The sequence below is a fragment of the Pteropus alecto genome, unplaced genomic scaffold (genome assembly GCF_000325575.1).
Source record: "Pteropus alecto unplaced genomic scaffold, ASM32557v1 scaffold333, whole genome shotgun sequence".
Classification (NCBI taxonomy): domain Eukaryota; kingdom Metazoa; phylum Chordata; class Mammalia; order Chiroptera; family Pteropodidae; genus Pteropus; species Pteropus alecto.
This window is the reverse complement of record NW_006433879.1, coordinates 159,167-181,328: the sequence shown is the minus strand read 5'-3', so window position 1 is coordinate 181,328 and position 22,162 is coordinate 159,167. Positions and strand designations below refer to the sequence as shown.

Here is a 22,162-nt window from a genome sequence, read left to right as displayed (position 1 = left end):
TTATACAGCTTTGTGGAGGGACAGACACACATAGATCAATGGAACAGAATAGAGAACCCGAAGACAGACTGACAATATGCTCAACTTACTTTTGACAAAAAGTCCAGAACTAAGAAATGAGTTCAGCAATGTCTCATAATATAAAATCAATGCACAAAATTAATCAAATTTCTGTGTACTAACAATGAACAAGTGGAAACTGAAATTCGAAAGCAATTCAATGAAGGAAGAATAATCTTATCAACAAATAGTGCTGGAGCATTTGGGTGTTCACAGTGAAAAATAGATTTCCTCCTAAGAAGACCAGGTGCTGTAGGTGTAAAAAATTAAAAAATAAGGGATTGTAAGCTGACAAAGTCCTTGCAAACTCTGAGGTCAACCAAGGGTTGCCTCACCTAAAAAAAAAAAAAAAAAAAAGAAGAAGAAGAAAAAAAAAAGAAAATTTCTAGGTCTAGGCTGAGGCAAAGATCTTAGACTTGACACAAAAGCACAGTCCATTAAAAAAAAAAAAAAAACTAAGAAGTTGGACCTCATCAAAAAACTCTTGCTCTATAAACAAGCTGGAACTAAAATATTAGAAAAGAATAACTGTAAAATGGGGTATGAAACAATAATCTGAGGTCTTTTATTTCTTGAGAGAAGATTATTGATCATTAACTTTAGCCTTTTTAAGCAAACAAGTTAAAATATGAAGACAAAAATATAAAACTGTAGTTATTTGTAGATGCTATTATGATGTACATAGAAAACCCAAAAGAATCCATGGATAAATTTTTAAATAAATAAATTATTTTAGCAAAGTTGCTAGATAAAAGGTCAATATAGAAATAATTATATATATATGCAAAAACCATTAATTTAAAAAATTTAAATGATACCATAAACGAACTCATAAAAAATTAAATATGAAGGAATAAATCTAACAAAAGCTATGCTGGAGCTCTACACAGAAACACAACACCTAAATAACTGGAGGAATATATCATGTTCTTAGATTGGAGAATTTAATATAACAAAGATGTTAATCATCCCCACATTGATCTATGATTCAATGCAATCAATCATAGCCGAAATCCCAACAGTGTTTTTAGAGGAATTTGACAAACTAATTCTAAAAGTTCTTAGAATAAAAATGAAATGGCCTGCGAATAACTAAGGTATGCTTTAAGAAGACAAGGTGAAGGGATCTGTTCTACCAATAAAAGTTATTTTAAGCTGTATGACAGAGTGGTCCTGGTGCAAGGATAGAGAGACTAGTGGAGCAAAATAGAGACTCATGCTTGCATGAGCTCTTGATTTTATGACAAAGTTGTCATTGTAGGCTTTAGAACAACGGATGGAGTTTTCAATAAATGGTACTGGGGGAATAGGATATCCATGTAGGAAAAAAAAAATAAATCTTGACCCCTACTTCACATCATCTATAAATATCAATTCCAGGTGGATTAAAGATAATATAGGAGAATGATTTGGGAGGTGGGAAAAGACCTCTTAAATAGGGTACAAAAAGCAATAATCAAGAAAAAGAGAAAGATTGCTAAATTGGACAATGTTGAAATTAAGAACATCTGTTCATCAGAAGACATAACTGAGAGTAAAAAAGCAATGCACGAAGTAGGAAAATATATTTACAATGCTTATTAAAAACAAAATACTTTAATCCTCTCAAGATATCCTACTGATCAATAAGGAAAAGACAAGCAAATCAAAAGAAAAATAAGCTAGAAAATTGCACATGGAATTCATACAACAGAATATGCAAGTGGCTATTATGAATAATGCTTAATCTTATTAGTAATCAGGGAAATTTAAATTCACATCTCTTTGAGTCACCATTACACATCCACCAGGATGACTAAAATTTAAAAGACTAACAATAGCAAGTATTGACAAGATTGTGGAGCAAGGAGCAGGTACTGACCACTATTGGCAAGAGCTTATATTGTACAAATATTTTGGAAAATAGATGACATCATTGACTGAAGTTTAATATAAGCATACCCTATGGCTCAGCAATCTAATTCCTAGATATATACCCAACACAAATGTGTGGACATGTATCTTAAGAGTCGTGTACAAAAATGATCACAGAAACATTATTCACAAAAACCAATAATTGGAAACAATCTAAGCATTCACCAACATTAGGCTTAATAAATCATGATATAGTCATTCAATAGAATATTATATATTCCAATGGAAATGAATATATTGTAGCTATGGGAAACAACATGGATGAATCTCACAAACAAAATATTGAGTGTAAAAACTGAGGAACATAAGAATTCACACTGTATGATTGCTTATCACTGTTGAAAATAATATACATCAAAACCTGAGGAATGTCACTGAAAGGTACTTCTAGGGGAATTTGTTATCTTTAATGTTACCTATTAGAAAAACATTCTTAGGGTCTAAATGAAGAAGTTAATAAAAATAAAAACCTGATTAGAAGAAGGAAGTAATCAAGATTAGAGCAAACATCAATGAAATATAAAATAAAGATAAAATAGAAAAGATCAACCAAATCAAAAAATCAGTTCTTTGAAAATACTAATAGAATTAAACAAACCTCTAGAACAACTGACCAAGAAGATGAAGAAAGTATTAGCATATAATACAAGGAATCAAAAAGGAATAGAATTTTAAATATAACAAAATTTAAAAATAACTAGACCATTATTATGCCAGAGAATTTGAAAACTTTGACAAAATGGACAATAATTGGAAGAAATAAAACTTTTTAAGAAACAGAAAACTCGAAGAAGGCTTAAACATTAGGGAAATGGAGTCTGGCTTTAAAATCTGTTCAGAGAATGAAGAACAGAATCAGGTCCAGAGACCCATGTAGCTGTGTTCATCAGATGCTTTCAGAACACGTAATCTAATCTCAGACAAACTCTGCCAGTTTGTAAACAAGGGGACATGCCCCTCCACTCATTACTAGATTAACATAAGTATGATGCCCAGGGTCTTCCCTGAGGCAGGGCTGCTTGGCTAGCCCTCCTCATCTTGGGCCTGAGAGAATAGGCTCAAATTTAAAAACAGAGCCTAGCAGTTATTTCTAAACAGAGTTCTTTCACACAAGCTGTGCTTCAAGAAGAAGCCTGGATTAAGTTGCCTGCCTCCTGCAAAGTGTTCCTGCCTCTGAGCCAACTCTTATAAAGGAGTTCCTGGAATCCTATTTCAACCAATAGGACTGTGACTTTCCCCATCCAATCAGATCTGTGCAGCTATATCCTCATTAGCACCTTCACTGACTAATCAGAGAGGCTTCATTCTGAATAATCAGGACAGTGCTTTTTAGATCAAACTGTGAGGATTTGGTGTCCTCATTTGCATGAGAACAGACTAATTAGGAATTGGGGAAGGGACATCTGTCTATACAAATCAGCTTCCCTCTGGTTCTGAAAGCATACTTTCCCTTTCCACCAAAGATTAAAGACTGTGTTTCCCTGGCTGGAGCTGTAACACCAAAGACCTCTTGCTGAACCATAGAAGAGGGAAGTATACCAGAATATACTGGACTGGAGAGGATGGGAGCAGAGCAGAGCAGAGCTGTCTAACCAGAGAGGAGCCTTGCCCAAGGGCTGCCTCAAAACCATGCTGTATCACAATTGAGCTGTCTGCACTAAATAAAGTTTCCTTCTTCACTACACCCCAAAGTGGGGATTCCTGTTGGTGTTGAATTGGCAGCAACAATCATGGTTGACAGAAGCAACTTGCCCTTCAGGCCCCGCCATGCCCCAAGCACTTCCAGTTCCTGTCCTTTGCCCTGAATGACTACAGAGTAGAGTCAGAGGGGCACCATGACGCCCATGCTCTCAGGAAGCCCAGCACAGGAGGTCTAAGAAGTGGGGAGACAGTGCCCAGCCTTCTCTAAGCAGGGTCAGACTGCCCTTTGGCTCCCCTCTGGTTCACACATTTGCTCTTTAACCTCACTGGGAACTCCCCTCTCCTGATCTACCACCCTCTCTGTCTCCAATTTCTTCACTGAGTTTATTTTATGCATCTTTTCTTAACATCTGGTATTGAACATAGAGCTAAGTAATCTTCATTCTTTCTTTTTCCCTAACATAGGTTATATGTTTCCTTCTAGTGCCATTTTACCTGCATCCCATGACAATCAATATCTGCTGCTTTCTTATTGCTTGGATTATATCTTTTGCATTTTTCATTATCATTTCTCCTCTGGCCCACAAATTATTTTGGTTTTCAGATATATCTGGGTTTGGAGCCTGTCTTTCTGTGATTGACTTCTAATATTATTGTGTCTTGATTAGAGAGCATGTCCCATATACCATCTTTCGTATTTGTTGAAGCTTTCTTTGTGGCTCACTACATGGTCAATATTATAAAGGTTCCATTTGTGCTGAGAAATCATGAACATCCAACATGTTGAGTGTGGGGTTCTATATTGGACCAAGATGTCAAATTTTAAAATTGCGCATTTCAGATTTCATATATTTCATATATATTATATAGTTTGCTTTTTTTTTTAAATTTAGTTTGAGAATCTGTTTTTGACAATATATTTTTTTATATCGTTATATACTTTTACTGTTGATATATACTTTTCGATATATACTTTTACTGACTTACTTTCTATTTGTTCCTAGTGGACTGAGTTTTCTTGTTCTTTTTCCCTCCCCTGCTGGTCTAGATGTTATCATTAATATTTCTGTTTTAATTACAGTTCATTTAGTTCATTTTTTTGTGTGTTTAGAGGCTTGGATGCACAAACTTGATCACTCCTCAGTTCAGAAGGTGTCTCCTTCCGTCTCCCTTCCTACACATCATCAGTCCACACCAGGTCCCACTTCAGTACTGGTTATTGTTGGTGTTGGTTTTTCCTTTCACTCACCATCTCTGATCCCATTCTTCACATGCCCCACCCCAGCAGCCCCTCATCTATTTTACATGTGCCTTATAGTCCACATGCCACTCATTTATAAATGTATAAAGGTAGATAAGAAAATTACAAAGTATTATTTATATGGGCTTTTGTGGTGCACATTAATGGTTTTGGGCTCCAGGGTTCCCCCTGATTCTTTCATTTCACACAGTGCATCCGTTTTTAGATTTGTCCTTATCACAGCCTTGTATGTTGCGTAGTCTTAGCCTCGTGCCACGCATTATGGACCTGACAATGGACTTGGTCTTTCATGTGGCCTTGAGAGATCTAGGTCAGACTCTTGTTTCTCCATAACCACTTTTTCTTCTAGAACTCTCTCTTTGCTGGTTTTGGTTTGTTTGACACTTGAATGCTTCCATCTAAAGTCTTATGTCTTTAATTCTTGGAAATTCTCCTTCAGCATTTATTCAAATATTTTCTTCCCATTTCCTTTTTTCTGTCTTTCCAAGACTCCTGATATAAAGATGAAGACACTTCTTTTTCTAATTTTCACACCTCTCAACTTTCCTCCTATGCTTTCCATCCCCTTTCTCCCTTCTTGATGCTTGCTGGAATAGTCCCTCAGTGAAGCTTCCAGTCCATTTCAACATGTATATTGTATTTGTCATCCCCAACATCTCTAACTGGTTCATCTTCATAACTGCTTCTTTTGAGCTTATGTTCCCCAAATTCTCCTTTATGACTCTGAAGACTTTGGTTGCTTGTCTTAAGTACCTGCTCTGTCTGTTCTATCAGTCTGTCTCCTCTGGCATAGGTTACTCCCTTTGGGGTCTGTCATAGGTTTCTGGCCTTTTATTAGAGGCCTGTGAGCTCATGCTTATTTCCTTGGAGATATCAGCCACCTTGGCCATTAATGTCTCCCAGGGGTAGATGTGCACTGTATCTCACGCTTCTCCAGATAAGGTTGTAGTAAGAAAGGGAATATCCAGGAGCTGGGCAGCCCTCATACCCATTACTATGAGCCCTATGCCCAGGTGGACCCAGTATAGCCCGATATCACCACATTGTTGCCACCAGTTTGCTGCCAGCTTTATACCTATAGGGTATAGGGTGATGGTGGGGCTGAAGGGACAGGTTGGAGCAGCTGGTCACTGCTCATGTGGGAATGATCTTAGTTTTTGCTTCGTTCTGAGTTTCCTGTCTGCTCTGAGTACCCTCTGTGCCCAGTGGCAGAGGGGCCTCCTCCAAGGTCAGAATGGGGGTACTCAGTCCCTACAAGCAGAAAAAGGGAAAAACCTAGCATGACTTTGAGGCTGCCTCACTAGTTCTCTCCTAGCCCATTATGTCCTCAGTAACTGGACTGACTCTGGTCTGTCTCCCCAGGTATCCCCTGGTTTTACATTTGCTCTGGATCTCTCTTTTCTAGCACTGGGAGGAAGTTGACAGCAGCCCTTGATAGTCTACCATTTACTCTAGCACCAGAAGATTTCAAATATTCAAATGCAAAAGCCCTCTTCTATCTCCATTCTCACCAAGTCCTTAACACCATTTATGATCTCTGATGCTTCCACTGACGCCCAGTAAGGCCTCCAACTTGAATCAACCAGTTGCTCACCTTCTTGATTGCTGGAAAGAAACAGCTGTTACTGTTAGAGTCACCATGAAGTCATGGCCTCTGACCTCAGTGGGCCTCACCCTTGGATCCAGCCACCTTTTGTCTCTATACCCTGGAACCTTACCCTCCCACCTCCCCCCACCACACACACTCACATATTCTCACACACACACTCTCTTGTTCACACACTAGCTCACTCTCACTCACACCACCAAGAGAGGTGATGAGGCAGCAGTTCTCCTGCCACTTCCCCATAAGCTCTGCAACTCTCTTGCCTGGCTGCCTCAATCCTGACTTCAACAAACATTTTCTTCCCCACTCCTGTCCCTAATACATATACAACTCTATTTAAATTGCTTCTCTTTTTAAAATAAAAGGGGAGATAAAAAATCTCCCTCTGTCCCATGTTCCTCTCCGGCTCTCTTCCTCTTACAGCCAACTTCTTAGCAGAGCCTGTGCCATCTCTTCTCATCTGTGCCCTGAGTGCTATTGACTCTCCAACCCCTTGTGGAGGTCCAGCTTTGGGTGGTCACCAGTGAGAAGGCTATTTAGCATGATAAATCCAGCATTCCCAAACTCAACTAATCTCAGCACCATTTTCTATGTAGCACCCTCATGCCCCAAGGAACACATCTGGGGAACCAAGAACCATACCCACTGTCTCTTTGGATCCACACTAGTCTCCTGGTGAAGCAGCATGCTGGCAAACCTGAAGGACACCCGTCTGTTGTCCCCACCACATCTCACTCAGCATTCTTTTCCTTCATGCTGTCCATGACCCCTGACCTTACTTCATGGGGCCCCTGGTTCTCCTCCTTCCTTCCTTTCAGCTGCTCTCAGCTGCAGCCCATCTTACTGTGTACACTCCCAGGGCCTCTGGACCTTCAATGACCACCCCCTCCCCCCGCCACTGGGAATGACCCCCTTCAATTTTAGCAACTCCAGCCTAGGTTCCCCTTCAGTTTCTCCCTGTCAAGGACACCTCCTGTTCCATGGGTCCAACAAAGAGCTGGTCAGCTCCCCTGGAGGAATGAATACCATGTACCTGCCCCCAAGCACCCAAGCTGTGACAGTGGGCAGAGCCCTTGCCTCACCCCAACACCCGTTGGGTCTCTGAGTGGCCCTGCCTGGCCCCTGCCCATCCTTGAGCATAGACTCAGGATTTTTCAGAAGTACACAGGGCCACCTGCCTTTCTAAGAAACAGCAAACAGACTCAGAGCTCAGGAGGGAAGTGTAGGCAACACAGGGAGGCGAGGCAAAGGAATGCATTTAAGGGACCTCATCCTTTCCCTTCTTCCCTGGCCATAGGTCTGAGTGAAGCCTGCAATCAACACAGAGGGCCTCTTTTCCCCTGGAGAGAATAAACACAGTCCCACGGCTACAAGCCCCACTGTCCTCTGACATGAGGATGTCTCTGGCCATCCTGAAGGACACTTAACCCTGTGATAAGCCCACCTACACTGTTTCCAGCAGCTGAAGGAGCACTTCCAGCTGTCACCACTTAAATAATGATGGGGCATGGGAGTGGAGGTGTGTAGACAGGAGCTGCCCCATGAACCTCCCAAGGGGTGATTGCGGACTGGGGGAAGACCAGTCCACAGATGACTATTGAGGTGGCTGCAAGGGCTCACCTCCAGACTCTCATTGGCCAAGGCTATCTATTACTTACCATGCCCTTAGCCACATTTCTGACACCTGCTAGGAGCCAGGCAGAGTGCAGGTAACACTGTGGGGGAAGCAGGTAAAGGAGCAAGGGCTGGGCCTCCTGAGGCTGGTGGGAAGCATGATATTGTCATAGGAAGAGGAAAATAAAAGATGCTCCAGGAAGGGTAAGATAAAGTGAGGTGCTCCGGGCCCTCAGAGTCCACAGGCCACAGTCCACAGGCCACAGCCCCAGGCCCTACAAGGGCCTCTGTGCAGGCCTGCCCTGTCCTGCCATGGATGGTCTCTGCCTCAGCGCCTTCTGTCAGATGGAAATAAAATTTAAAGATGCAGTCTGTCAGCTCAGCCAAGCACCCTCTCCAGGGCCTCTCCTGGTGAGTTTGGAAGCTCTCCCTACCCTGACTGTTCCAAGGACCTGCTGAGCTTCTCTCGCCTTCCCACTCAAACACCTTCTCCAGGAGGCAGGTGGTGCCTATTGTTCTCTGGCCTCGGTGACCTGTGCAGTTGTTATCTACTCTCACCTCCCCCTCCCCATTGCCAGGGCCCTGCTATTGCCTGCATAGTACTTACCTTCTGTGCTCCTCAACTCATCCACTAGTTCACCACCTATGTCCCTCAAGAACCTGAGCCCCATGATGACAGATTGGCAGCTAGTCCACCCTGGGATCCCTGGATCAGGGCCTGGCACAGGAGGTGCTCAGCAAATGTCTTGCAGATGAATAAAACTGAGTGATTAATGTTTAGAATGTCTTCCTGTTTAATTCCAACAAAAAATATTTCTTTTTTTTTCATGAATGATTAGGCTGTGTTATCCACCTTCATATCTGTGTTATCTGTATTAGTCTTTTTTCTCCAGAGAAACAGAACCGATAGGAGATATATACATATATATATATGTATATATCTCCTATATATACATATATCTATCTATTGAGAGAAAGATTTATTATGAGGAATTGGCTCATGGAATTATGGAGGCTGTGAAGTCCCAGGATCTGTCATCTGCAAACTGTAGACTCAGGAGAGCCAGTGGTATAGTTCCAGTCTGAGTCCAGAGGCCTTAGAATCAGGGGGCTAATGGTATAAGTCCTAGTCCAAGGGTAGGAGAAGACTGATGTCCCAGCCCAGCAGGCAGGCAGGAAGGTAACAAATGCTCCCTCCCCCAAACTTTTTGTTTTATTTAGGCCTTCAACTGATTGTATGAGGCCCACCCATGCTGGGGAGGGCAATCTGCTTTACTCAGTCTACTAATTCATATGCTAATCTCTTCTGGGAATACCCTCACAGACACACCCAGAAATACTGTTTCATCTAGGCACTCCATGGCCCAGTCAAGTTGACACATAAAATTACCACCACAATATTTAGTTACCCACACCTCCTGCCTCATGCATGGTCAAAGCGGGGACTGGCTGTCCTGCTGAGACAGGCTGTAAGAACTTCAGGCACATTAACAACCAAAGGACCCCCATCCAAAAATCTAAACACCAGTCCCAGTACCACACATTCCAGGCTCACATGGCCCTAAGAGGAAAGTGTTGAGGGGGTAAGTCACACAACTTGCTAGTGAGGAGCTGCAATTTGAACCTAGGTCTAGCTGGCTTCAAAGCCAAAGCTCCCAACTACTGGTCCACTGACTCTCAAGGGGCAGTTTACTCCTTCCCCTGATCACCTGACAACACTATGCCAAGCCCTGCAGAGCTCTGTGCATAACAAAAGGGGACTCTAACAAGCCTTCTGGAATTCTGTAGCTAGGGGCTTAGATATATTTATGTCTTTATTTATCTAGATGAATTTGCGGCAAACATAAGAAAACGGAAAACAATCACAGCTAGACAATTGTTTTGTGTGATTTTATGTAACCAGAGCATCTATTTATTGGCATCTATAGGCACACAAGTGTGTATTTTCCACATACACCCGAACACAGCTCTGCCCAGAATTCTACCACACAGCTTTTGAACGGCTAGGAAGATGACCATAGCATCAAACTTGCTTTGCATTTGGAAAACGTATTTGATGGGAAGTTTTAGGAATAGAAAGTGCAGTGTGAGCCTGCAATGATTTCTTAAGGACATGTTGCTAAATGATTTAATCCCTTCCTGAGATACTGCACATAAATTGATGAACAATGGATTTTTTTTGTCAGGCTAGTAAATTTCTCCCATTGCTTCTACTTAGAAAAAAATTTTTGAAATATGATGCAATATACGATTATTGCAAAGCACTCTGCACCCAGCCCCCTTCCCTCACAGAGTATAAAGCTACAGTGGAATGAAGGACAAGCTGGTGGCAGTGCTTCCAGGATGAGCAGAGTGCTGCTGTTAAATTAAAATAAATGAAGGCTACTCCCAGATGGTGACTCACACACAAAGGAGGCTGGAGACAAGGGGGATGGCTCGCTACTTTCCTGAGCTGTGCCCAGGCTCTGCGATGAGACAGGGAGGGAGTCACTTACAGCCTCCTGTCCCACTCAGAGCACCCCCAAATGTCATACTTACGTCTGTAGGGTGGCAAGGGGATCCCAGAGGGACCAGAGGAGAACCTCACTCACCTGGCAGAACCTCGGATCCAATCATCCAACACATGCATTCAGTCTGACAACCTCACACTACACCTTTTTGTAAGCCAGGCAAATAGCCATTTCATGCCTAAAGGGACACCTCTACTGGGAGTCCTCCAGGTTGTGCCTCCAGGAAGTGCTGCAACAGTCAGCAAGGGCAGGTTCCTGGAGGAGGGGATAGTGCATGAACAGTGGGACTGACAGGTAACCAAGTTACGTAAGGCAATAGTGTGATGGGCAGGAGGCTGAAGAGATGCTAGGTACGGGGGTCTGTAGAACGTGAATAGCTAAGAGGGGTCTTGCTCAGCACCTTGACTGACCCATCCCTATCTCTGACTCTGCTGAACAAAACCTTCTGCTGGGTGCATGCTCCCATCCTACCCCAGGATGACTTTCCTGGCCACTGAAGGATGAACCCTAGGGACTTCCCTTCTCAGATATAGATGGGTCTTGGAGAGCCCTACAACCAGGTAAGCAGTCTGCTGTGGTTACCTTCATGGGGCTGAGTTGGGACCTCATTCATCCTGGTCTTTCAGATCTGAGGATGGTGTGGCCCACAAGCCTTGTCCAGGTGCAGACTTGCCCCAGCTCCCAGGCCCATGGGGCCCAAATGGGAATAAAGCATAATGCAGGGTCCAGGTTTAGGCCTCAAATGCACAAAACCTGCCCCCAAAGACCACTCTCAGCCAGACTTAGCCTCCAAACTCAGGGTAAGGAACGATAACGGGACAGTCCCCTTTCACTGGCAAATCAGGGCCATGACTTAACTAGAAAACAATCTGAATTTCTGGGGGCAGAAGGTGGGGGAGAATAAAACAAGAAGGAAAACAGGCTAGAAAGCTATTTGTATAAAATATGACAGACCTATTGCTAATTTTTAACATAAAAATTCCCTCAAATTTTAATGAATTTATTAATCCTCAACTGATAAAGGTGTAGTAATTATGAAGAAATAGTTTATGAGAATGAAACACAAACAGCAAAAGAAAGAAAAAAAAAAACAAGACTACGACATCGTAAAGTAGAGTGACTTGCTCAACCATACAGCAAAGAAACTCAGATTGAGTAATAAGTTGTAGTTTTGTACCAAATTAATGTCTTAATGCCAAATCCAACAGTGATAAGTCTGGGGTACAGGAGCAAGCTTCTGGTGCTATGGTTTTAGGAACTGGTCCGGTCCTTCAAGCCAGACCCACACACTATTGTATTCAAACACTCATACTCTGGGACACTAATTCCACATTTGAGCAATTACCCTGTGAATATGATTTAAAAGAAGGAAAAAGCTATATATGAACTAACAGGCTCACTGCAGCATTATCTTCATTATTGAAAAAATAAGGACAATCTAAGTGAGTCCCAGTGAGAGGAAGGCTGGTTACTATAAGATAGTAGCTCATGTAGTGCCTTAGGCTTCTTTCTGGTACAAAGTTAGTGAGTGAAGCATAACACAAACACTTCCACTTTTGCCTCAAGTATAGGCCAAGATAGCCAACAGATATGAAAGCAATGACCACTAAACAAGAAGCTATGGATGGTTTTCCCTTCTGTGTATATGAAGTTTTTTATTCATGCTAACTTGCAACAATTCTGTTTATTTCAAGTGATCTGCTGTGATGTCACCATAGGTGTGTGCTCTTTGATAACTGCTCCCTGATTGCCACCATTGAGGCCTTCAAGTCCTTTCTCTTCCTTTCCAGCCCACATGCCTAATTCATCCTTGGCAGAGAGCCCTTTAAAGACACAGTAACCTCCCAGCATTACTTACTCTTTATCTTGCCTACTTGTACTCACCCAACCTCCTTCTGAAGAAATATCCCACAATCAGCAATAATGGTTATAATAAACAAAAATTAAACAACAGGCTCATGCAACAAAGAGGGAAAAGAGACCAGGGACTGTACCAGAGGACCAGTCCTAGGAAAGTAGGTCTGGAATTGAGCATAAAAGTAGGCACTGAGCTACCTGGAAGCCAAGGTAAAAGGGAAAATAAGACATATTTTGACCTTCATTATCTAGGACAAGAAACCATAACCATTTGTTGGGACAGACCAGTGTTTCTATAACATGACTTAAGGAGACCTGTTACTATGTATTTGCTCATACACAGGTCCTAAAGACGTCTCAGGATCTCCAATGTTCCTGGTTAATACAAGAACATTCTTTGAGTGATCCGATCTCATCCTAGCATTGTCAAAATGTCCTATTGAGTTCTAGTTCTCTGAAACATTTCAGTTGGAACTCTGTAATGTAATCAAGGCAGGTCACTTTCTGAACTAATCCAAATGTGAATACTTTCAGAAATGAATGGCAGTCTTGGACACCACCCTTGGTTCCCTGACACAGCTTTGTTTTTCATTCAATGGTAGCAATTAATGTAAGGAAGAAATGAAATGACAGAACAACAAGTAGTGCTTGGGCTCCTGGACCAGGAGGTAGATAGGTGCCTGTCGCTTGAGAGTTCTGGTTCCTTCTAGGGTAGAGAATACCTTTCTGCCATGTGGCCTGAAGGTGCTAGAGGACTCTGACAGGCATCAGGAATGAGGTGGGCTACCAGGCCTTGAAGCTTCCCCCATGAGCTCTCACCATGCAGCCTGCTGGCAGAATACAGGGACATGGCTCTCCCAAAAAAGTTGGTCCTGCCCTCCACTGACACTACCTTTCCTCTCATAGCACTGTGGTAATAAGGCCTGAGCTAACTGCTTCCTAGGACGATTGAAAGTTACTCACTTCCCTTTATGGCCCAATCGAAATACATTTTCTTTATCTAGAAATAACATGCAAATCTAACTATGAGGAAGTATAAGATGTGTGTAAAAGGGAAAGCCCCACTATGATCGGGTCTCAGCCTTTCGATGTGAATCCACTGAGCCAGTGCCAGCACCAATAAACACTATATCCTGCTTATTGCCTTGGTGTCCCATCTCCCTGTCCAAGTATCCTACAACATTTCTGGGGGCTCCTTTGGGATCAGAGACAGCCAGTTTTTGCCTCCCTTGTCATTGGGGTTGTCCCCCGGGACGCTAGGAGAAGCAGACTCTATGTGGCACCAGCAGACCTGTTGTCTGTAGGGGTGGGTAAATAACTCCTCTAGCGGACTGGGGTGGTGGCTCCGAGAGCACAATGGAACCCAGTGAGGTGCAAGAACCAGTGCAGGAGCACTGCTTGATGGACTGGTAAGGACCTGGATCCAGGTATTTGACTTGCCCTTAAAGAGGCAGAAGAGGAGTCTGATCAACTCCCGAGGTCATCCTAGTCTGTAGAGGGAGATGAAACTATGACCTCTCAGGTATTTTGGGTGGAGGGTGGTGAGAGCCTGAGTGTGAATGAGACACACAGCCTGGCTGCGAAGTGAGAGTTGAGCCCGTATTTGCGGGTCCATGGAGAATCTCATACGGCTTAGAGTTGTATCATTGGATCTCTGTGAGGAGTCTACTCCAGTGATCCAAGTCAGGGTCTTATACTGACCCATCAATTGCTAAGAGGCACCTGAAATATCCCCACAAGGGGAGCAGCCAGAGAAAGGCGAAGTGAATCCCTGAGCATATATGCATCACCATCACACTGTGGAATGTGGGTGGACAAGAGAGTAAGCAGACCCCCTTAGGATGTATGATAAAGAATTTTAAGGAGGGCTTTTCAGGAGATTATGGTGTGAAGCTCACCCCCCAGAAACTTCATATTTTTTGTGAGAATGACTGGCCCTCATTTGATGAGGGGTGGTCATCAGAAGGATCCCTGGACAAGGCAGTCATAGCCAGGGTCTATTAGGTCATTGCAGGGAATCTCGGTCATTCAGACCAGTTCTCCTATATTAATAGTTGGCAGGATGTGGTCCTGACCTAACCCCCTTGGTTGAGAGCCTGTCTGGAAGGGAATTGCAGAGTAATGTTAGCCCGGGCCACTGAAACCTCCAAATGCTGACCTAAAGAAAAGAAACCAATCTTGCCAAGTGAGCCAGAGGATACCCCACCTCCATGTGCTCCCACTTATCCACCCCTGCCAAGGGCCTCAGAGCAGCCAGCTATGCCCCTGAGACCTTTATCCTCAAGTCCACATGAAAACAGCCTGGAATCCACAGATACCTCATTCTCGTTGACCTCTGTAGATTCTCCACCACCTCCTGCCCTGACCCCCTATGGCCTGACCAGAACCCGACCAAAAGCAGCTGTCTCTAGAGAAAAGGCCCTCCAACTACCCCTGCATGAAACACAGGACCCCATATACTATGACCAGGATGGCCACATACAGTCTGGCTGATGCACCTTTGTGTACTAGCCCTTCACCACCGCTGACCTCTTAAAATGGAAAAATCATACTCCCTCCTTCACAGAGAAGCCTCGGGCCATGGTTGATCTACTGTAATATATCATCCAGATGCATAAGCCCACCTGGACCGATTGCTGCCAGCTCCTCCTGACCCTCTTCAATATAGAGGAACGCTGGTGAATCGCCCAGGCTGCTTTAAAGTGGCTAGAGGAATATGACCTGGCAGGGACCTTAAATGTTCAAGCCTATGCCCAAAACTAGTTCCCCAAGGGGGACCCCCAATGGGATCCCAATGAGGACAGTGGACTCCAAATGCTCGAGTGCTATGAGGAGGCCCTCCCAGGCAGTCTAAAGGAAGGAGGGAAGAAAGCCATGAATATGAGTAAGATCTTGGAGGTACTCCAGGGACCCGAGGAAAGCCCAAGCCAATTCTATTAGAGGTTGTGTGAGGCATTTTGCCTTTACACCCCCTTTGACTCAGAGGCAGCCCAAAAGCAGAGGATGGTTAATGCAGCTTTTGTCAGTCAGGCCCAGGGTGACATCCGGTGCAAACTGCAAAAATTGGAAGGTTTTGCTGGTATGAATGCCAGTCAATTGTTAGAGGTGGCAATGAAAGTGTTCGTCAACCAAGATCAAGAAGCCCAATGGGAGGCAGACCAAAAAATGAGAAAGAAAGTAGATCTGCTCACTGCTGCCCTCGTAAAATGATCAGGAGACTCCTGGAGAGATGCCCTGACATGCTGCGGATGGGGCCAGAGGAGAAGGCGACCGAAAGAATCACCTCACTCAGACATGAGGTTAGGGCGGGACCAGTGTGCTTGTTGCCACCAAAAGGATCACTGGAAAAATGAGTGCCCCCAACAGTTGGGCAGTTACCAGCCTGCTCCTGGCCCAAGAGGAAGAGGCCAGGTGTTCCAAGGATGGTACCAGCCAACACGGTGACCACTTGACTTGAGGCCGCAGAAGATTATTTTGTTGGCCTAGATGCCTTGACAGACTATGGAGAAGAGTAGGCCAGACTGGGCTCCATTCTATTAGGCCCCCAGGAGCCTATGGTCCGAATGACTGTAGGGGGTTGACCCATTGACTTTATGGTAGATACAGGGGCAGAACATTTTGTGGTGACTCAACCCATAGGCCCTCTTTCACAGAGACAGGCCACCATTGCAGGGGCTACGGGCAGCCAGACTCATCGCCCTTTCCTGCTGCCCAGATGATGCAACCTGGGAGGCTGCAAAGTCATTCACAAGTTCTTATACCTCCCTGACTGCCCAGTGGCTTTAATGGGTTGAGACTTGTTAGGAAAATTGAAGACCCAAAAAACTCTCACCTTCCATGGCCAAGTAGCCCTAACCCTGGGGAAACCAGAAGCAAGGATCATGACACTCACAGTTCCCCAAGGAGAAGAATGGCTCCTCTACAGTAGGGAGACCACAACCTGGACCTGAGCGCCCCTTCAAAATACTTGGGGTATGGGCTGAAGACAATCCCCCTGGACTAGACTGGAATATTCCCCCAGTACTGGTAGAGCTCAGACCAGGAACAGAGCCCATACGTCAGAAACAGTATTTTATCCCTCACATGGCACAGATCGGGATCCATAAACATCTAGAGAGACTCAATAAGTATGGGATCCTTCGACTGTGCCAGTAACCATGGAATATGCCTCTCTTACTGTTCCAAAAAAAAAAAACAAACAGGGACCTACGATTATCAGCCAGTCCAGGACATGTGGGCCATGAACAAGGCTACCGTAACTCTGGACCCAATCGTCCCCAATCCATACACCTGCCTGGGACTCATCCCCACAACCTTCTTCACATATCTAGATCTTAAGGATGCCTTTTTCTGCATACACCTGGCCCCTCAGAGCCAGTCGATCTTCACCTTCCAGTGGGAAAATCCTGAGAATAGAGACAAAGGCTAGCTAACTTGGACTTGATTGTCTCAAGGTTTTAAAAACTCTCCGACCATTTTCAGAACAGCACTGGCCTCCAACCTAAAAGCCTTCCTAGCAGACCAGAATGGCTTTGCTCTGCTCCAGTATGTAGATGATCTACTGCTGGCAGAGAAAACACAAGGAGAATGTATGGAGGGAACACAAACACTCCTTACCCTATGGGAAGCCAGATATAAGGTTTCCAGAAAAAAAAAAGCCCAAATCTGTCAGGAGAAAGTTAAATACCTTGGCTTCTACCTATCCCAGGGGCAATGCCAACTCGGCCCAGAAAGAAAAGAGGCTGTCTGCTTGATACCCATTCCATCTACCCGATGCCAGGTTTGGGAGTTTCTAGGTGCCAGAGGGTTCTGTAGGATCTGGATACCCAACTACTTTGTCTTGGTGAAACCCCTTTATAAGACCACAAAGCGGGGCAAATGAGAACTCCTAGTATGGGAACAGGTACAACAAAAGGCCTTTGAAGACATTAAGCAAGCCCTCACTAGTGTACCTGGTTTGGGACTGCCTGACCTCTCCAAACCCTTTTTCCTGTATGTACATGAATGGGCAGGCATTGCAGTCGGGGTCCTGACTCAAATGTTGGGAACTGGGCATTGCCCAGTGGCCTATCTCTCTAAACAACTTGACTCCATCACCCAAGGCTGGCCACCCTGTTTGTGAGCACTTGCAGCCACGGCCCTCTTCGTGTTAGAGGCCGACGAACTGACTATGGGGCAAGAACCGACAGTTCAGGTACAAATTCAGTAATGGTGTTACTGGAGTATAAGGGACAATATTGGCTAACCAATGCCCAGATGGTCAGATACCAAGGAATGCTGTGCGAGAATCCACGCATACGCCTAGAGGTAGTACGAACCTTGAACCTAGCCACCTTGCTACCCATTGGGCCCAGCCAGCCAGACCACCATTGCATTGAAGTCATGAATGAAGTGTTTTCCAGCCCACACGACTTGACAGACCAGCCCCTCAAGGACCTTGGTGCGGAATACTATACTGATGGTAGCAGCTTCGTGAGGGGAGGAGAACATCTTGCAGGATGTGCTGTGGTGGCTCTACATTCTATCACTGAGGCAAAACCTCTGACTAGGGGAACCTCAGCCCAAAAAGTAGAGTTCATTACACTGCTGTAGCAGGAGTACATGTCAATATACATACTGACTCTAAATATGCCTTTACCACGCTCGATGTAGACTTATATAAAGAGAGGACTGATCAATTCATTGGGGGAAAGACATAAAGTATGGAAAACAGATCCCTGAGAGTGATGTCAGAAACATGGCAGTGTGAGGGATGTTCCCAGATCTCTCCCCTTGAAACAACAATAGGCTGAACATCTAAAATTCAATAAAAAACACCCAAACTGCACACCAATACATGTGAATGTGGGATCTGAGCATAAGAGCTACCACAGGTCAGAACTCCAGGTGTCGGGTGGTGGACTGGGAGAAACAAAGAAGCTGCCTCTCACAGCCCACTGGAGCTCCCTGTAAGAGGAGGAGGAGGGGAGAAGGTGTGGCAACTTCCCTGAACAGCTCTGCCTGGGAGGGCTGTGAGCTCCACATGGCTGGTAGCAGGACTAAGTCATCAGGGCAGAAGGCAGAGAAGCGAGGATGGCAGAAAAGTGGAGATGGCAGAGAAACAACAGTTGATTTTTACTGGCCATGGCTGCAAAACTGAGGCTAAGCTGCAGCCTCCATCCTCCAACCCAGAGGGTCCCTTCCCTTATACCCTCTGAGACAAAACACTGTGGAGCCCAGGGGAATCTGAGCAAATGCTACCAAAACTGTCACTAACACTGACAAGAACTGAGACTGAGGGTAGCAAGAGTGTCCAAACATCTATAAGGAAAAAAAAAGGCATTATTAAGACTTTATGTAAAGCAGGGATCCAAGGGGCTTAGACAAAAAGTAATGGAAACCAAAAGAAAAATGCCTTCTTTGCAACAGGCTAGAGAGATCATTATATTATAAATCTTCTATCTGGAAAAAAAGCAGAATATACTTCCATTAATGTCCAGGCAGAGAAATAGTACATTAAACACCACGAAAAACCAAAGTGACAAGGCATCTCAGAAAAAAAAGAAAAGAAAAGAAAAGAAAAATCTCCAGAAAATAAGCTTACAGACATGAAAATATGCAACTTAAGTGGCAGAGAATTCAGGATTGTGCTTCTGAAAAAAACTCAGTGAGGTCCAAAACAAATCATATCAACAGTTTCAGGAACTGAAAAAACAACTAGATGAGCAGAATGAGTTTTTTAGCAAGGAGATTGAAATCCTCAAAAAGAACTAAATAGACCTGGAGATAAAGAACACACTGCAAGAGTTGAAAAAAAAAAATAGCAAGCTTGGGAAATAGAGTCGACTGAATGGAGGAAAGGATCAGTAATATCGAAGACAGAAATCTTCAGAAATAAATCAGAAGGAAGAAGGAAGAAACCGAAGAATGAAAAATCATGAAAGAGAAATACAAGAACTAGCTGATACCATCAGGAGAGAGAACATAAGAATAATGGGGATTTCCTAAGGCCAGGAAAAGGAGCAGGGACTAGAAAGCATTTTCAGACAAATGGTGGACAAGAATTTCCCAAATCTAAGGAATGAGCTGGAGCTTGGAATTCAAGAAGTCAACACAACACCCAATTATCTCAACCCCAAAAGGCCTTAACCAAGACATCTTGTATTAAAATTATCAAATATCAGTGACGAAGACAGAATTCTCAGGGCAGCCAGGGAAAAGAAGACGGTAACCTATAAAAGAAAACCCATCGAATTATTGTCGGACTTCTCAGCACAAACCTTACAAGCCAGAAAGGAGTGGAATCCAATATTCAAACTATTAAATGAAAGGAACTACCAGCCAAGAATAATGTATCCAGCTAAGCTCTCTTTTAGATATGAAGGAGAAATAAAAACCTTTCCAGACTTACAAAAATTGAGAGAATTCTCCACTATGAGGCCTACATTGCAGGAAATATTGAAAAAGTCAGCTCACCTAAAACAAAATGACAAAAAAAAAAAATAGATCATTAGGAGTAAGATGACTAGCAAGCTGATAGAAGCAGAGGAGTGCAACCCTTACTAAGAACAGGGCATTATAAGCTTAAACACTAAGAAGAAGTTTGCTATAGCAAGATAGTAATGAATGTTGAACATACATAGGAACAAATTGAGACAACAATACTGAAAAGGAGAGGATTCAAAGATCCAAATTCACAAATGGAGATAAGGCAAAGAAAAGGGATGACTGTATATAAGTAACTGTCCTTTACATATTCATAATGCTAACCACAAACCAAAGATTCAGAACTGAAGTATATAACATAAAACAAAAAGGACCAGAGGAAAAACTCACAAAATCCAACCAAAATAAAGATAACAGAAACAACAAGGAAGCAATGGAAATACTGAGCTACCAGAAAGCAAAAGATAAAATGGCTATAAGAAGACCTCATATTTCAATAATCACCCTAAATGTAAATTGACTGAACTCACCAATAAAAAGGCACAGAGTTGTAGATTGGATCAAAAAACAAAACCCAACCATATATTGCCTCCAGGAGACACACCTCAGCTCCAAAGACAAATATAGATTCAAAGTGAAAGGGAGGAAAATGATATTTCAAGCAAATGGTATTCAGAGGAAAGCAGGAGTAGTGGTATTAATATTGGACAAAATATACTTCAAAATAAAAAATGTATGGAAAGATACTGAGGGACACTTCATAATGATAAAGGGAATCATGCACCCAAAAGACATAACACTTATTAATATCTATGCTCCCAATAAGAAAGCCCCAAAATATGTAAAGCAATTACTAACAGAACTAAAGAGAGAAACAGATTTAAACATTATCTTAGTAGGGGATTTAAATACCACACTGCCGGATATGGACAGATCATCTAAACAGAAAATCAATAAGGAAATAACATCCTTAAATGACACATTAGAACAACTAGACATAATTGACATTTACAGAGCCTTCCATCCCAAAACAGCTGCTTATACATTCTTCTCTAGTGCACATGGGACATTCTCAAGAATCGACCACATACTGGGATACAGAGACAGCCTCAACAAATATAAGAGTGTTGAAATCATACCAACCATATTCTCTGATCATAATGCTTTGAAGATGGAGATCAACTGTAAAAAGAAAGCAAGAATTACAAATACATGGAGATTAAACAATATATTACTGAAGAATAACTGGATCAGAAAAATAAATAAAAAGAGAGATCAAGAACATAGAAACAAATGACAATGATAGTACAACATATCAAAACTTTTGAGACAAAGGAAAAGTGGTCATAAGAGGAAAGTTCATATCATTACAGGTCTACCTCCCAAAACAGAAACGAGCTCAAATAAACAGCCTAACAATTCATCTTAAAAAACTAGAAAAGAAAAAACAAATGAAGCCGAAAGTGAGCAGAAGGAAAGACATAATCAAAATTAGAGCAGAAATAAATGAAATTGAAAACAAACAAAAAAAATAGAAAAAATAAACACAACAAGGAGCTGGTTCTTTGAGAAGGTTAATAAAATTGACAAACCCCTGGCTAGACTCACTAAAGAAAAAAGTGAAAGGACACAAATAAACAAAATCAGGGATGAAAGAGGGAAATTACTACAGACACTACTTATAATTACTTATAAGAAAAAGTACAGACCAATATTCTCATGAACACAGATACAAAATTCCTAAATAAGACACTAGCAAACTAAATACAGCAACATATTAAAAAGATTATACACTTTAATCAAGTGGGCTTCATCCCAGGGGCAATGGGGTGGTTCAACATATGCAAATCAATTGTGATACACCACATAAACAAATTAAAAAATAAGAATCTTATGATCATATCAATAGATGTAGAAAAAGCCTTCAACAAGATACAGCATCCATTTAGGATCAAAACACTTAACAAAATTGGTATATAAGGAAAGTACCCTAACACAGTAAAGGCAATCTATGACAAACCCTCAGCCAACATTATATTTAATGGCGAAAAACTAAAAATCTTCCCTCTAAGATCAGGACCAAGGCAAGCCTGTCCGCTATCACCACTGTTATTCAATATAACATTGGTGGTCCTGGTGAGTGCAATCGGCAAGAGAAAGATATAAAAGGCACCCAAATAGGAAATGAAGAAGTAAAACTGTCACTATTTGCAGATGACATGATTATACAGAAAACCCTAAAGACTCCACAAAAACACTACTAGAAACAATAAG

The 22,162-nt window shown here is 42.8% G+C and overlaps 1 long non-coding RNA gene across 5 annotated transcripts in view; it reads right to left on the bottom strand.

Moving 5' to 3' along the window:
* Positions 1-22,162, bottom strand: part of LOC112477015 — a 30,689-nt gene that overhangs the window by 6,171 nt on the left and 2,356 nt on the right. For 2 of the 5 annotated variants that reach the window (XR_003045294.1, XR_003045292.1), the window contains exon 2: positions 21,032-21,070. The exons of the other annotated variants lie outside the window; for them this stretch is intronic. This is a non-coding gene — a long non-coding RNA (uncharacterized LOC112477015). The remainder of the gene's footprint in view (positions 1-21,031; positions 21,071-22,162) is intronic. 5 annotated transcript variants of the gene reach the window in all.